Source organism: Sinocyclocheilus rhinocerous, unplaced genomic scaffold (genome assembly GCF_001515625.1).
Source record: "Sinocyclocheilus rhinocerous isolate Xijiao unplaced genomic scaffold, SAMN03320098_v1.1 scaffold907, whole genome shotgun sequence".
Classification (NCBI taxonomy): domain Eukaryota; kingdom Metazoa; phylum Chordata; class Actinopteri; order Cypriniformes; family Cyprinidae; genus Sinocyclocheilus; species Sinocyclocheilus rhinocerous.
In genome coordinates, this window is record NW_015662569.1 from 208,889 (window position 1) to 227,173 (window position 18,285).

Below are 18,285 nucleotides of genomic sequence, written 5' to 3' on the forward strand. Positions count from 1 at the left end.
TTGTAAAAATCAACGCATTTCAGAAAGGCGGGGCATAGAGGAGAAACAATAATGTACAGTATGTGGAAAATAATGTGTTTTTTGAACCTTAAACCACATAAACACATTGCATTACACCAAATACTGTACACAAAATAATGTTTTTTTTTAGCAACGTCATATGACCCCTTTAATAATCTAAAGAACTTTTGTACAATGGAAAGGTTCTACATTCCCAAAAATCAAGGTTAGTCGTTTTGATTGGTTGATGGTTCCACGAAGAACCTTTAACATCCATGGAAACTTTCCATTGCACAAAAGGTTCTTTATAGTGGAAAATGGTTCTTCTAATTATTACAATTTTATATGAAATATTACAATTACTCTTCTGTATTTATTTAGCTTTCATCATGCTATTTTCTAAATACGAACATATGTATTTACACAGTAAAAGCATTCAGAACAGAATCACAGTTCAAGGTTTCAGGACTCTCCATGACAATTATTTCCCAGAATATTTGCCCTTCTGCCCCTCCTGATTTGTGCTCTCTTTGTTGTTCTGAATTTTCCACATCATATGTCATGTTATCATCTTACTATAAAACTTCCATTAACAAGCAACAAACATGCCACCGCTTCCTCCTCCATCCCCCAACATAAAACACTTCAGAAATCCAAGCTGTTTTTTTTCCTAGTTTTTCCAGAGTAATCCCAGCACGAGTTAGATGGGAATTTTGATAGTCATGGTTTTTGTTTTGCAAAAAGAAGAGAGAGAGAATACAAATCTTGCTCAATTCTAGCACTGATATCAGCATTGTCTAGTGAATTAATTTGCCATAATAAAAGTAATACGTCATACAATTCAAACCATTATGGCAACAGCATTACACAAAACACCAGTTTGTGGAACTATGACAATGTGCCCTAAACTGTATTTTACCGTGTTTGTGCCAACAAACACTTGTACTGAATCCCGTCCTCTGACTCATTTGCTATGAAGGCATGAATAGAAGCTAAGTGGGTGTTTAACGTTTAGAGCTTAAAAGCGGAGCAGCTTGAATGATATGTATATTTGTCCTTCCGAGAAAATGGACTCACACACTCAGCCAGTGTTAATGCTGCACCTTTGATATCTGTCCTGTTCGTATATGAAGACTGGATCCACTTTAATATACTAGCATGAAGCAGAGGATAAAAGCATCTTCAAAGGACCATGTTAGATGGGCTTTAACTACAACTCATCCCTGTTACACAGCATCTATCAAAGACAACTCACGTTTCAAGCAAAGTGGATGAATATCACAGTATAATCCTGGTTTGTGTGTCCATGGTGGTCACTGTTACTATAGCAACTGAGAGAAGATGCCTTCTGTACGTAGACAGTAGAGTGAGATTAACTAGTGCAATAGATTGCCTGCTGGAGCTTCCTTTCCATTTCCAGCATATGGGGTTTAGCGCTCTGCATATGGCATGATTCAGATGGAAGTTTCAGTCCATGAAGCAAGAATGTGTTGTGACAAGTACTGCAAATCTATCTATCTATCTATCTACCTCAGACTTGATCTTACTACTCTGTACTTTAGTTTTAACAGACTCTGCTCTTATGCTAGACAGCTTAGTGAGTGCCAGAGAAAGTAGATTATGGAGTCAGAGTTTTATTAGTAAGTGATGGTATTTATGAACTCCACTTACAACCCAGTGATTTTTCCCCACACCATACAGACCAGTAATATATCCGCCTGCAAATGTGAGCCTGAGATGCTATATAAGGCTACATGTGAAAAATACATTCAAGCCAACAAACCGAAAACTTGCATTGGGACAGGCATTGGGGGCTTATTCTGGTTAGCTCAACTAATTAATTTAGAAATTTAACAGGAATAAGTGACCTCATTACGCAAACAAAATAAGAATTTCAGTTAAGAAAATGAGCACTTTTAAAGACTTTAAATGAGCCTCGGTAACTCCTATATAATATCTTCAGGGCTTAAGTGTATTTAAAAAATCATTTAGGAACACATTCCCACATGAATGTGGTTCACCTCCCCTCTTCTTATAGCCTGAGCCTGGTGCTCCTTCCTGTGTGAATTTCAGGGTGAGTTCAGATCACTGTGTTGATCTTACGGAGGTGTTGTTTTCTGCCTATGAGATGTGTCCCCCTGTCCGTTAGTGTATGCTGGGCGTCTGTCTTTGAAGTTATTTCGGCATGTGTCTCAGTCGCAGACAGCATGAAGGGGCTGCTTGACCTTCCCTTCACCCTAAACCTCCCTCTCGGATGGAAAACAAGGAGGTGCACGTGTCCACGCACTTCACAGCCTCTCACCCTGCCCTGCAGCTCTGACTCATGGGGCCGCTGAGGACTTCACTTTAGGCAGAGCGACAGGCGCACGTTCCTACTCGGTCACCAAGCACGTTGTCCCATCGTCGAATTGAAGCGGTGTTAAATTAACCCCTTGATACGACAGCCTCTGCTCCACTTAGGCAACCTAGAGGGTTATTTTTACTCTGAGAGTTACATGAGAATTTGAAAGATAAGGTCTCTAATTCATATTGTAGATGTAGCGAACCCTTTTCCTTCCTGGGACATAGAGCACATCCTTACTTGTCATCCTGCACAGGTCAGATTCAATCTTGACTGTTTCCTGAGCAACTTAATGTTATTCCTGAAGTCCATAAGTTGAGAAATTGATTTTCCACTCTAGGGGTGCAGTAGTTGTCTTATACCATCCAGAGTCCAGCTTAATCTTTTTATAGTCCCTTGGTGCTGCAAGGTACTGTATTTCCAGCACCGCTTCAAGGTAAAGTGTTCAATTTATGAAAGACTCAATTTATGAAATGGAAGCGAGCTTGGCACTTAATTTCTAATCTCTAAGGCTTCTTTGTGAGGCAAGGGCAATCCACAGTGAGAGGTTCTCTGGTCTTGGCATCCAGGATCATTTTTTTTATTTTCAAGACCCAAGGTTTCAGAGCCCTCCAAATCCACTTGACATCTGACGGTGCGCGGAGCCTCAGTCCTTTTGTAAGCTCTCGTTGATCGGTGGAAGCACTAAAGCTAGATTGGGTGAAACCTGACACAGATTGATAGAGCAGCTGGACCTACACCCAGCTGAAGTAGTACAGAAGTAGTCCTAAAAAGAAGTAGCACTTAATTTTACAGTCCTGTTTTGCATTTACATATGAATTTTATTATAGTAATTACAATAACTGTGTACAGGTACTAACCCTAAACCTAATTATAATCTACGTTAAGTCCATTAACTGATTTTACTTTCTTGAAATACACTGTAAATACACAAACTGTAAAATAAAGTGCAACCAAAAGACAGTCTTTTGGTCTTCAACCCTCTTTCTCAAGACTCACTGTCCTGTAAGGTTTACTTCCAACCTGCTTTAACACACCTACCTGTTATTTTCAAGCAATCCCGAAGGTAAGTCAAGTAACCTTTATTTCTATAGCACTTTATACAATAAAGATTGCATCAAAGCAGCTTCACCGTGATAAACAGGAAAACAGCAGAATCAGTTATGGAAACTCGTCTACCTTTATTTCTATAGCACTTTATACAATAAAGATTGCATCAAAGCAGCTTCACAGTGATAAACAGGAAAACAGCAGAATCAGTTATGGAAACTCGTCTATGGAGACAATTCAGATTCTGCTGTAAAGCAGTTCTAAAAGACAATAGAGTCATTATTTAGCTCAAGTCAGTTCAGATCAATAACAGTGAGAAGTTCATCACTTTGAAACAATGCCAATTCAGCTGTAAACATTTCTACAAAATAATAATTTCAATGTTGATTCAGTTTAGTTCAATACCAGTGTAGATGTTGCAAGATGCGGTTCAGCTGTTAAGTAGCTCTACAGAAGATGATATTTCCATCATCCAGCTTAATTCAGTTCAAGTTTTGTTCTCATGTGATGGTGTCCATCAGTGTGGTCATATCAATACATTTCTGAAAGTTCAGCATCTTTCAATCCCAGCTAAGCAAACCAGAAGGCAACAATGACAAGGAACCCAAACTCCATCAGGTGACAGAAATGGAGAAAAAACCTTGGGATAAACCAGTTCTCCTCTTGCCTAAGTGAACAAATATGATGTGATTTTGATCGAGGTGCATTACACCAGCATTAAGTGGGAAAGGAAGAGTTGTAGAAGACCTTTTTCAGGTCAGGCTGGTTCAGGTGTTTTTGATTAGAATGATTGGAATTAAACTCTGCAGGACAGTGGCCTTCCAGAAGCAGGATTGAAGAACTCTTACATAAGGTGCCCTGGATCTTGAGTTAGTTAGAGCCGTTAAAAAACAGGGGTGTCCAATTCTTCTCCTGGAGGGCCACTATCCAGCAGACCTTAGCTCTAACCCTATTCAAACACACCTGAACCAGTCTAATCAAGGTCATCAGGATAACTAGAAACTTTCAGGCAGTTGCTGGAAAAGTTGGAAAGTAGCACTCCAAGAGCAGGGTAGGATACCTCTGTGCTAAGTAACAAAAGGTTTAAAGTTTTCCTTCACACTTTAAAGATATTTGTTATGTAAGAAGATCTTGCACAGATCATTAGCACCCTTCCTCCACTGTGCAACATGCTTGCGGTGAGAATTATCGTTCCATAGTTGGGATGCTCCGCTCCTGTCGATCATTTCTGGATAGGGATTAGTGCACTTACTGTGCCATGGTCAGACTTCTTCTCATGTCTGCATCGTGATTGGACCATGGCCCAAGGGACGTGACCCCATTGTTGTAAGCTAATCTTGGAGATCATTGTTACAGTACATTAACTGGTGGCTGAGAGGCAAGTTGGGAAATTGTGTGGCCTGGAAAGAGGGTGGCTTGGGCTAATTTTGACCAGGATGGGTGGCGACTCTGAAATAGCTGGCGGTTGAGAGGTTGCACATTTAGAGGTGTAGTGCAGCTGTGGGATGCCTTTTCTAACTGCTGGTAATCTGTACACAATGCACGGTTGAGAGTGATCCATCAGGAGGCTAAGACCTTGATGGCTTTAGTATTGAATGACTCTCAGAAATGGTACTGAGGTACTTCTCTAGCCACCTGGCACAAAATGCATGCCTGTTTATGCTAGGATGAGAATGGAGATGAACAGTCTGCACAAAGAACAACACACATTCCGCACTAGCGGCAGCCTTGACCCCGAAGCAGCTGAGGCTAGAGAAGAAAACAAAGGCCAGCGGGCATTTGAAATCTTGAAGTCCATAGATGACAAGAATACACGCACCCTTTTTTGTGGCCTGTTTTGTATAAGCCCAGCCCTTTCATGCCGTTTGTCCTAAATTCAGATGGCCTCCAAACATGCAAAGCATTGCAGTTTAGCATGTGATGCTCTCCTTAAAGGCGTCTTTTTATTTAACTATTGGTAAATGAAAAGCGAGACAAACATAGAGCCGGTTTACAAGATACTTAGATAGTGGTCAGCCTAGAAGCATTAGAGTTTCCACCTGATAAATGCATCTGCTGTGACTACTTGCATTCAGATTTCATTGAGACACTCCCCACTTATTTCGTCACACTGTCTGTACATCACTTTTGCAAGAGCACTGAGTGTGCATGCAAATACTATTGAATAAATTCATGCTCGGCTTATAAGCAAGTAGCAAAAGAAGCGAATAAGAAGAATAGAAGGAGGCAGCTGTGATTTCTTTCATAATCTGTGTGTTTTGGTACAATGTAACAAAGTTTGATCTGCTTGTTTTGGTGGGATTTCTAACAATGCATCCCAGAATGGCCACATGTTTTAGGTGAGTGGGCGACACGTAGGCGGCACATTCTGGTCGGATGAGTATTTACACTACACACTATGTGGTTACATGCATTTTTGACTACCTCCATAGTCCATATATGGTTTTAGAGATCCGATCACACATTTTTTTTAGGTCCCGTTTCCACCTGGTATTAAGGTGTGTTTTAGGTGATCCGTTTACAAGTGGTCAGCCCGAGACGCAGTACTGCAGGAGTGTCCAATCCTGCTCCTGGAGGGCCACTGTCCTGTAGAGTTTAGCTCCAACCCCAATTAAACACACCTGAACCAGCTAATCAAGCTCTTACTAGGCATACAAGAAACGTCCAGGCAGGAATGCTGAGGCAAGTTGGAGCTAAATTCTGCAGAACACTGGCCCTCCAGGACCGAGTTTGAACACCCCTGCAGTACCGTTTCCACCTGCTATTAACATCGGTTTCAAACGTGACCACTTGTATTTGAGTTTCATTGAGACCCTCCCCCTCTTAAGCCCAAAGTATATATTTCTTTTGACGCAAATACAGGTGCTTGACACACGTGTACTAGAAAATTTCATCCTCATCCAGGATCTCTCCAAAAGTTATTAACATTAAATATCTTTGTGCTTGTTTAAGCTAATGTTGTGGGGAACACTTAGACCCCCTCACACAAGAGCTGGTTACAGTGTTTTTGTTTGTTTGTTGTTGTTTTTCCCAAAAAATTCAAGGTGCATATGTGAGCTGAGCGTACAAAGTTTGCATAGAAAAATCTGGCTGTATGCTTACAGTGCACGTATACTATGCTGATGATGTACACATACCTTAGTGTACACAAAAACCGATGTATACTTTGGGCTTTAGAAAAAATCGTGCGGTGCACATACTAGGGCTGGGTAAAAAAAAAATATATAGATTCCTCGATTTTAATCGATTCTCATTTTTATGAAACGATATCGATTCATAAATCCCAAGAATTGATAAGTCTAGCCTGTCAGATAATGAACGGAACTTTTGTAGCACGCCTATCCAATAACATGTAATAAGCTTTATGATTTGTTACTTTTCATATGAAACGAAGTCTCAGATTTCAAATTCTTTCCATTTTATTACAATGTTCAAATCGTAAATGCCGTTTTGGCGCTGTTTGATGTGGAGTGACAGATCGCTGTAGCGCCTCGGTTAGAAGCGGCAGCGCGAACTGATCATCTCCTCCGCTTTATTAACAGTTACAGCATGAAATAAACATCCGAAGGTATGTTAAAAGGAAGAGAACAACTTACCGAGATCCGTCTCCTGTCATCGCTCAATTTGTGTTTCAATCGCAGAAAGACGACAATAGCTTGTAAACAATGTGTCACGTAACGTCACATATTCGTTGACCATAAACTCATTAGTCAGCTCGAAAAATGAACTCTAGAGGAGCATTTTGCTAAATATGCACTATATAACATTCATTATTTTTCAATATTATCTTCAATATTTAATTTGTTTGAATAAATCGGTCAAGTTTTTGTGAGAACCGCCATTTAAATATTTATATTTAAAAAAAACGAATTGGAGTAGAAATATAATTATGTAATTTAAAGTTAGTATTATAACTAATTACAAAAACTTTGAGTATAGGCCTAATAAGTGTTTGTATACAAATTTGTATACAGCAAATTTCCATTTTATTGACTCTCAGGTATATTTTAGTCTACAGCATTAGTTGCAAGATTTTTTTTTCCTTGAGAAAATTTGCCATGTTCTGTACCTGATATACATCCAAAATAATCAATATTGAATTGAATCGAAAGCTTAAGGATAATCGAATCGAAATGTGAAATTTGTGTCAAAACCCAGCCCTAGCGCATACAGTATGCAAATAATGAAATGTACGTCATGCAAACTTTACATCATGCATATCCTAGCTTTTATTTATTTACTATTTTCTCTTGAATTTATGAAAACAAAAATTAGTCAGGAATTAGACAGGAATTCAAAATATAAACTTCATTTTCCTTAATATTGATTTCCTGGCTTGTGTGATAATGTGCACTTAGACACAGCTGAGTGACAAGCAAAGCAGCCTACTCTGTAATCTGAGCTCTCTTTCCTTGGAAACATCAGTGTTTTTGATTTATGATTACTACTTGACCTTTCCACCCCAACCAGCTCTTAGAGTCCCCGAGGACAAACAGTTGCATGATGCAGTTCATGAACTTCAACAGTTGAGCTAACAAACGTTATGCGAGAGTATGGTAATGTTGACATTATGCAGTGCTACAATTCAACCACTTTGTCTCAGACTGCCTGTACCAATCTTAGACAGTTCATAACAGATTAATGTAATTCCACCCTATCAAACTGTATAAGTTCAGTAGAGCATTAAATAAAACCGTATAAAGAAAAGGGGTTTTCAGTTTTGTATGAGTACTCTTAAAACTCATTTTCTTATTTACTCAATTTTTATATAATCAAGAGTGCTCTTTAAAAGATCAATGGAATCCTTTCAGGAGCAATTCAATGAGACATTGACCAATCCTCTCTGACCATGTAAACATTTAAGAGTATTGACCGATGTCCTCTTCCCTTTTTAGGCTAAACGATACTGAAGAGTGAAGAAGAAAGGCTGGTAACACTTTATTTCGATAGTCCACTTTAGACATTCTATTAACAGTAAGTAACTTTGCAACTACATGTCAACTAGCAGTTAGTAGAGTATTAGTAGACTGTCTGCTTAATCTCTTCTAACACTTTCTTTGTCAACATATTCTACTAACCCTAAACCTACCCTAACAGTCTACTCTGAGTGTTAGTAGACATGTAGTTGCAAATTAATGAGAATTAGTTGACATGTAGTTGACATGTAGTTACAAAGTTACTTATAGTTAATAGAATGTCTAAAGTGGACTATCGAAATAAAGTGTAACCGAAAGGCTGCCAAGGCTGTCTTGAGTCACTATCAAATATGAATGAATGTTGTATGTCTGGAAGGCCCGTAGCATGTTGACTAAGTACCGCATAAGACAGCCTACATCTATTTGACATCTGATCTTTACCACCACAGTGCTGAGAGATGATGAACTACATTATTAATTCGTTTACAGTAGGAACATTATGGAGTTTCTACATTCTGCATCAGAAAGATCTTATACAATTCTGCAAACTAAAAAAAAAAAACTATACATTTTACTTTAATATTAATTTTGCATGTGATCTCAAAACACCTCTTCCAACCACATAGGGGCTCCCATTCTAGCTTTTATTAAATATTATGACACCACTGGAAATGCAAGAAAATATGGGTTTATGAATAAAATGCAAATACACTATATTTAGCCAAGTAATGCCTGTAAATTGACAAAAAGCTTGAGATGAATCCAGCAAACCTGGTTTGTTAAAGGGTTGTGTTAGCCTTTAGTCACATGGCCACTGCATTCTCATTTATCTCATTGGCAGCTACTCAGCAAAAATTAAAGATGCTTTTTGCCCCAATAATGGTGTAATATCTGTAAATCAGCCAGGGTTAAATAATTAAACATGCTAATCAGCCAAAGTCTGAATCCTTGTATCAACTATTCCAGATAAACCCGCCTTTAAACAGCACATCAAAACAAAATGAACTCTAATTGGTTGTTTTTTTTATGTCACATGGATTAGTTTCTCAAACTGGACCAGACTTTACTGACTGTCAAAGGTTTGGCTGTAATGCTTAGCACGTGTTCATATTATTTACCTGGATCTCATGTTTTCTAGCCTACTAAAAATCTTTTTTTTTTTTGTCAACGAATCAACCAATTAGTTACATTTCATATCATTTGATCATGATGAAAATAATCTTGAAATTGCGTGATGAAGAAAGCCTTTGCTTACTTCTCATCATATGCCAAACATCTCTTTACCTCTAGCACACGTGTCTGCTCTTGCTTTAAAGTGTTCAATTAGGTTTAAATGCCACAAGCTCAAAAAAGCAAAAACATTTACCTGCGCTCAAGTGTAAAATGAGGGAAACCTTAAACCGACAGTCCCAAATAATCCCCTTTCTTCTTTTTCCTCCAGATCACCATCACACTCTTCTAAGACAGCAGCACAAACTCTCTGAGGCCGTTTATTGCCTACTGCAATACAGTATATCAGCTTATTCACTCAGCCCTCGAGTGCAACTGTATGCTCAGAACCACCTGTCTGTCGGGCGATCCTCTTCCAAACGTCACACTGATATTAAACGATAATGCAGATGTGACATTGCCAGTGTGTAAGACACATAAAGGCCAACTAAACATTAATAGATATCCGAGTGCATGATAAAAGTGTTTAGAGCTGAACAATATTAGTCGTAGGCACAGACACACACCAAATGCAGTCGCGTTCTAGGCAGTTTATCATCGTATAAGGGAAAGTGTAAGGAGATATATAGACTATCCGATCTCTGATTTCACACACTATTAAGTGACAGCCAGTGTAAATGAAGGGGGAGCTCTAGATCTGAGATGCGTCTGTGAATGAAATCAGGGAGTGATAAAACCAGGCTAGAGTTAATAATCCCACTAGTCAAATGTGGATGTTGATCTAACAGGATTTTACATACAGGGCTGATGTAAATGGTCACATGACCTAAGCCGTTTAAATCCAGTTTGCTCATCTGAAAGATGACGTCTGTCAAACCGCCATAGAGGGAAGCATGTGAAACTGGTCACAGATACAGTTACAGTTTTATATCTAAAACTATTATTTTGCTAATATTGCTAGTTTTAATTAAAGTTACCATTATAATATAAAACCTTAAGTTGTCATTAATAAAAATAGTAATTGTAGTAATGCATCTAGTGATTTATAATGAACTGAAATGTCATATTTGGGATCATAGCTTAGGTTCTTTAGACAAATTTGGCATATATAGCAATATGTTGTTATTAGCCATTCTTTTAGTTTTAAGCTGTTTTGATTACTGTTGTTTTGTTAGTTTGTGCTCATGTTTTGTGTGAAACCACAAAAGGTCATAAAAACTCCCTCTCTGGTGATCTTAGGATCTGTTCAATTCAAGCCATTTCTCTCCATACAAAATTGCAAACACATTGCAAATTTGGCTACATTTCGGTAAAACAATTAGCAAAAAAAGTACATTATCTAGAATCAGCAATGCACAGCTCACAAAAGTCACAATGTCAAACCAAGCGCTTTCTATTGGTCAACACAATGAAGTCGCATTACCAGCTGACCTGGATGCAAAATCTGTGTGGGGAAATCTTTTGTTTTCACGCGAAATTCCAGATTGAATGGATTACTTTAAAAACGACTGAATTTTACCAGTTACGATTCACCTTAATATGGTTAATGTGACAGCTTTAATATGACTATTTTGAACAATTGTTCTAAATCCTAGTTCAAATGAACTTGTTACACTTTTCTGAGTCAAATAAGTCAGTTTACATGGAAGGCAATTAGTTTGCATGACATGATTTCAAAAGTATTGTTACATTAAATCAAACAAATTTTAAAAAGTATTCTTCCCATTTGAGCCATTTTTTGACTCCCCACTGATAGTTTCCCACAGTTATTTTCCATGTTTGGCAGTGAATAGAGACAGCTTAAATTGATTTAGTGTTAAAGTGTTAAATGAAACTGTTGATATAAGTACAGATAATATATGCACACACCATCTGTCTGCTTTAAATCATTTATAGTCTGATTCTGAGAAGTAGTCTTCAGCATGTAGAGGACTAGATACCGAGCACCACCATCATTTACAAGCCCTGACTATTACCTCATACCTCTGTCTCAGACCTTTTTTCACAGAGATGCAGTTGTCAGCCAGTTCACACATCCAGACCTCTTATGTACCCCCTCACCCTCTAGCTATTTTGGAAAAGTGCAAGATTTGGTTAAAGTCTCACGTGTGTGTTTCTCCCCGTGACGCCCAAAGAAGCCTGCGTCACCATTAGACACTTATAATATCTGGACACCTGATCCCTGACTGCTGAAGGTGGGGGTCAAGATGCCTCGTAAGACATTGTAAATCAATCATACAGACAGAAAAGGTGACAACCAAGGGCAGGGTGAAAGTAGGGAGATTGTCATATGAAGACAAACGCTGCTAAGAAAGTGTGAACACAAAAGGACCCAAAACCATCTATAAAAGTTTATGTATAGATTTCCCTACCAAGATTACAAGAAGTTATCTGAAAACAGGCTGTTAAACTATAATATGTAATACATTATGGCAATGAGAATTGTTGCATTATGGTAGTGAGTATTTAATGTAATAAGAATTGTGCGGTGCAGGAAATGTGCATAACTGCTATGAAAATAATATCCGTATGCATTATAAATTAAAGCAATAAGCCCCAAGAAACCGTGGTTTTAGAAAAGCTAAGGGGCATTGTGTTAGGCATGAGGCTTCCAATGGTTTTTGCTTTTATTAAACAATTATTATATATACACCTGACAAAGTTTAATTAAAATAAATGTACAGCGACAATTTCTTGATATAAAAAAAAATAATAATTCTTCCACCAAGTAATTTAGTTCTTCAGGAATGTTTAGCAGGTTACCAAAAAACACAGACACAGCAACACAGATGTAGTGGCACGGTAATACTGATGTAATGATGTCACGGGTGTGTGTTTATTGGGTATTTTACAACGGCTTTGAAAGGGATTCAGCCAATCACAATCAAGGACCAGAACCATTTTTTTAATAAAAATATTTATACAATAGTTAGTCCCAGTGCAGCATTCCCAGAAGCAATTCTCACTCTTTCTGCTGCATGTTACATTGTTCCGACAGTGGGTAATGACAAGAGTCATTTGAATAATTTACTCAACCGATTTCTTCAAAAACACTCAGGCTGTGTGTGTGTGTGTGTGTGTATATATATCCAAATATGCATACTTTCTTACTATATAGTATGCAAAAAATAAATAAATAAATTAAAAAAAAAAAAAACGGTATTTGAAATATTCATAAAACGGTAGGCAAAAAGTATCTGGATGACCTACTACCTACAGATTCTGAAGTATGAATCCAGTGGACACTTTACTGTCCCAGGAGGCCACGGAAGAGGATTTGTGTTACATTCATACAGATTACATTCATACTATGCACTTTAATACTATAGAGAACATACTTTTTAACAGTAGCAAAATAAGTACTGATTTAAAAGTTCTTACTCCACCCAAACCATTTTTATGAGGGAGTCATTGAATCACTGAATCATTCAACCATTTTTTTTTCTTCAAAAATGCAAAAAACAAATAAACTTGCCATGTTGTTTCTAACATGTAAATGACTTAATATTAATATTTATTTTATTGAACTGTTGTATAAGAGTAATAATCACACAATCATGCTGCCTCCATGTTACTCGAATAACTTCCCAGAAACAGCCCAAACTGTCATAGCTTGTTAATGTGACTTTTTCAAATTAGTGATACTCTTTTAAACTAGCAATGGTAGATCCTGTGGTGTAAGAAAGTAGTTCCATACACATTAGGGTTTTTTGGACCCTCCCTGGTTTTTCCTTAATTATTTACACTTTTCTGTTGAACTATTACAAAAGCAATATTAAATTGCTTTGTGTGATCTACCTAATAATTATTAAATTAATATTTAAAGGGATAGTTTTCCCCCCAAAAAATTACATTTAATAATTTACCATGGCTGTTGTTAGGGTTTCGGGGGCCCTGGTACTGTTTATAGTATAGGGCCCCCTTTGGCTGGGGGCCCCTAGAATAGTCACCACTCTTCACCCCACTAGCAGCTCTGTCAATTACTCACCCTCATGTCATTCAAAACCTGTAAAATGTTCTTTCATCTTCAAAACACTAATGAATATATTTTATGAAAACCGGAGTGGTCTTCAAAAGGTTCCAGAAGTTCAGAAAGACATCGCAAAAGTAATCCATATGAATCAAGTCTTCTGAAGAGAAATGATCGCTTTATATGATGAACATTTTATTTAGGCTTTTATTCACATATAAACATTGCTCAATGCACAAACAGAGCACATCAGATATGTTAAAGGGGTCATATGATGTTGCTAAAAAGAACATTATTTATAGATAGATAGATAAAGATTTTTTTGGGTTGAAATAACCTTTTAAGTTATCATTTGTCATTTCTTTCAACCAGTTTCTCTAGCTAGTGGAGTGCCACGACCTGCAGAGTTCAGTTCCAACCCTAATTTTATCCAGCTAATCAATACAGAGTTCTGGCATGAAACTCTAGAAGGCGCAGTCCGATAGGTCAAACACAATCTGACCTAATGACATCATTATTACATGGCACAGCTGATTGGTTCTCTCCTGTATTGGTAGGTCATCTCCAGGAATGGAAGTGAATAACCCTCCTCCAATATCTAAGGTAAGTTTTTTTCTATATTTCAAATGTAGAACTCTATACATATACAGTATGTTGAATTCCAACTCAAAGCTAAAATCTTGACAATATCACAAACATGTCACTACATGCAATGAGGGAGCATGTGAAAGGTATTTCAACATTTGTGCTATTCTACGATAATATCTAGCCACACATTTGTAAAATTCAGCATTTACACTATACATAAGCAAGTTTATTTCTTCAAGCTGCACCCGAGCACATGTAATGTTCCCTTGCAAACCTTATGCCTCCCTAATGCAAACTGGTCTTTGTGTGCTGCTCAGCGGTGGTGGTGAAATGAGGTGCGATTTCAAGTTTGACATGAGGCTCTTGGCCTTTGAAGTCTAAAGTACAAGAAGATGACTTTTATTATACCGATGCTGTCATCTGTCAACAACCATATATTGAAAGATGAGCAGCGTATCTCTCAGTCGTGCTGACCTGCACAATTTAACAGTTTTCCATTAGAGATAGGACCTTTGGACAGACCAATATCTCAGGCCTTCTAAAATAACACCGATGGCCGTAACAGAGGGACCGGGGTCAGAGCGAGAATGGCAGCTGCAAAGATCTGGAGTCCCCTGAAAGTGATGGGCATGCTCACTATTGACGTTCTTCAATGCATTGTTCCAAACAAAACGGTTCATGTGGGTATTGTCTTTCCCTATGAAGCTGCACTTGTGCTACAAGCCGTCGGAATGCGAGAATGCTGATGCTCTCGAAGGTCCCTGTCAAGATCGACCTGTCTGTCATTGTTGCTTGTAAAAATAACCACATCATTCTTCAGAAAGCAGCTGCCTACACGACTGCAAGGCGACAATCAACCAAGACAAGGAGGAACAAAATGGAGCAGCTCCCTGATTACTGATGGCTGCTGCCTGATAACAGACAGCTTTGCGTAATGTGTTAATGAACGTCTGCAGTCTTGTAGCCTAATCAATAACCCCTGCAAGTACTACAAAGAGCCACTGCACTGATTATTTGTATGGCAAAATGAGTTATAAAAGGAAACAGAGATAATAAGCTACTTATGAGGAATTAGTCAAGAGAAATTAAGCATCTGAAGACTTCTTAGCTTATCTGTTTCACCACTGCATCTTGATTGAGATGAATATTCAGACACTAACAAAAAAAGTACAGCAGCAGTACCTTTTAAAAAAAATACAAATAAAAAGATACAATGGAAAAAGAAGAAAAAAAATGATACTGTTATGGATAAATGGATGTAAATTGTCTTTACCTGCAGACAGTACAGAGTCGTTCACAAGCTGCACACACTATAAAGAGCTGTTTCATTGCTGACAAAACATAGAAGACATTTGGAAGTTTTGTTTCCTACAATGAATTGTAGGCAAATTTCCAGCTAATCCAGTGCTCTTTTTGTTTTCCGTTTTATAAAGTATATCGTTACCAGGGATGGGCAGCATTTCAGATACTGTGTTTCAGATGTGTGTTTCGTTGCGAAAGCAAAAATACTTTGTTTGGCCTGTACAGTATGTGGAAAATAATGTGGGTTTTTTTTAACCTTAAACCACATAAACACATTTCATTACACCAAATACACAAAATAATGTTCTTTTTAGCAACATCGTATGACCCCTTTAAAATACGTACTATTTTGCATTTTAAAAGCCTTTGGCAAAATCAAATGTAATTTGTATTTAAATACATGCAAGATTAGTATTTTTGTATTTTCAAAATACATAAAATACTTTGTGCCAGTCAACCTGTTTATCAAGGTGCTGATTTAGTTCAGACACACGTTGGAACGTTGGAGTGGAAAAGGAAGCGTGGATGAACGAGTAATAGAATGTGATGTGCTTGGTGCAATTGCACTTATTATAAGTGTATATGTCCTCTCTACTTATATGGCTCTCAATAGATTCAGTGGTTGGAGTTGGGTTAATATACTCCTAGTTCTGTTACTACTTTCTGATTACATTTCTGGCTACATTTAAAATCAAAACATATTGATGATTTAATAATTGTTGTAATGCTAAAATGTTTTTCAACTTCCAACTGGGTGTCCAGTGATTGATAAATAAACATCTGATTGCTGAATATTGTACCCTAATTGAAGTAGCTGTTTAGTAGGATCATGATTTTGCATACCATTGCATGAATGACTGCCTTACACATAATATTTTATTTATGATTAACAGTCAAATGGTTAATTAGTTAGAAACTAGTTGCTACGAACACAGGTGCCATCAGTTGTTTTCTTATGAATGACTTGTTTGTCATTGAGTCAATGTTGCTGATGCAAAGTAGGCCATTCGTTACCAAACACAAAGTAACTAAATTAGGATACAATTATGAGTCATTCGCAAACTGATAAACATTAAACTGTTGGTTGCTTTAAAACTAACCTTCATCTGGGAGATCACAGGGATATGCGAGTATTTGATCTGTTAACCGGTTGCATATGTCAGATTTATTGCATGACTCGGGCGGAGAGAAAAAAAAAAAAAAGTGTTGCTATCAAACATTGTTTACTTAATCAACTGAGTCAGTGTACTGGTGAAGAGATAGAGCAAATAGGCCAATTGATAGAAGGTTTGTGAAGAAATTTCATGCTCCCTTGTAAAAGTATTTAGTATTTTTAAAATACAAAAATACAGTGGTTTATTTTGATACTTGGTGTGGCTGCTGTATTTTGTAGTTTATTTTGATACACTTAAAATTAAGTAAAACTAACCTTCATCTGGGAAATCACAGGGATATGTGAATATTTGATCTGTTAACCGGTTGCATATGTCAGATTTATTGCATGACTCGGGCAGAGAAAAAGTGTTGCTATCAAACATTGTTTACTTAATCAACTGAGTCAGTGTACTGGTGAAGAGTTAGATCAAATAGGCCAATTGATAGAAGGTTTGTGAAGAAATTTCATGCTCCCTTGTAAAAGTATTTTTTAGTATTTTTAAAATACAAAAATACAGTGGTTTATTTTGATATTTGGTGTGGCTGCTGTATTTTGTAGTTTATTTTGATACACTTAAACTTAAGATATTTGGTATTTTATTTTAAAATACATTCGGGCAGAGAAAAGCTGTTGCTTTCAAACATTGTTTACTTAATCAACTGAGTCAGTGTAATGGTGAAGGGATAGATCACATAGGCCAATTGATAGAAGGTTTGTGAAGAAATTTCATGCTCCCTTGTAAAAGTATTTAGTATTTTTAAAATACAAAAATACAGTGGTTTATTTTGATACTTGGTGTGGCTGCTGTATTTTGTAGTTTATTTTGATACACTTAAACTTAAGATATTTGGCATTTTATTTTAAAATACATTTTGATGTATCTTTGCCCAACCCTGATCGTTACTATTTCGGAGTGTGCTGCACTCGCATCAGTGTGTGAGTGAACTTTGAATTATAATGATGAATAATAATCAATCACAAAACCTTTTTGTAAACCAGTTTGACCAAATGGATCAAAAGAGTGATCCATTCGTGAATCTAGCATCACTAGATCTGATTCTAAACAGAAAACACATACATGACTGCTGAAATATTATCAGGGAAAATGATTCAGTTCGCTATACGGTAACCTCCATTGTCAGACACTTTATCAGTAATATTTTTCTGGACCACAGCGGTATTTCACTTTGACTCGTGTTCTGTGCCCCAATAAACGGTTATAGCGACTCCCCAGAATATTTTGGATTACCTTTCGCTATCTACAAAATTGACAAAACATTTCTAATCGGTCTTAAATTGTTATGCTAGTAATATAATTTGCAAAAACAACCATATAAATAAAAAATAAAAAAATAGAACGATCACTATTGATCTCAGACTTTTGGGATATTAATATGGTATAACCATCTGATCAACCATCTGATCAAATTTGATTAATAGTCGTATACTATGTGATGTGTACCAGAAACATACAGGAGTAAAAATGATAAATGGACTTACTTGAGATTCCGTTAGTAGCTATTATATTTTGAAAGAGCTGGTATCTGTGACCTGTAGGGCTCAAAGTTTAGCTGTAAGTGTTGATCTTCCACAGCAGACAGAGTCTTTGAAGTGAACTACTTATAGTACTCAAGGTATTATCAAGCTCTAGGGCCAAACCATTAGGAAATCTTTGTTCTTCCGTCAAGTTACATATGTTTGGAATAATAATGAAAGGCTTACCCACTCAGAAGAGGTAAAATCGTGTGCCCCAGTGTGACCTAATACATAAAACAAGATTTTGCTTAAATAT

At 37.2% G+C, this 18,285-nt stretch overlaps 1 long non-coding RNA gene across 1 annotated transcript in view; it reads right to left on the reverse strand.

Annotated features, from left to right (window-relative positions):
* The window catches only part of LOC107728070 (uncharacterized), a 22,936-nt gene extending 4,654 nt beyond the window's left edge, over positions 1–18,282 (reverse strand). The window contains exons 1-2 of the long non-coding RNA XR_001638430.1: positions 18,216–18,282; positions 17,994–18,044 (exon numbers count right to left, since the gene is read on the reverse strand). This is a non-coding gene — a long non-coding RNA (uncharacterized LOC107728070). The remainder of the gene's footprint in view (positions 1–17,993; positions 18,045–18,215) is intronic.
* Positions 18,283–18,285: the final 3 nt, after the last annotated feature.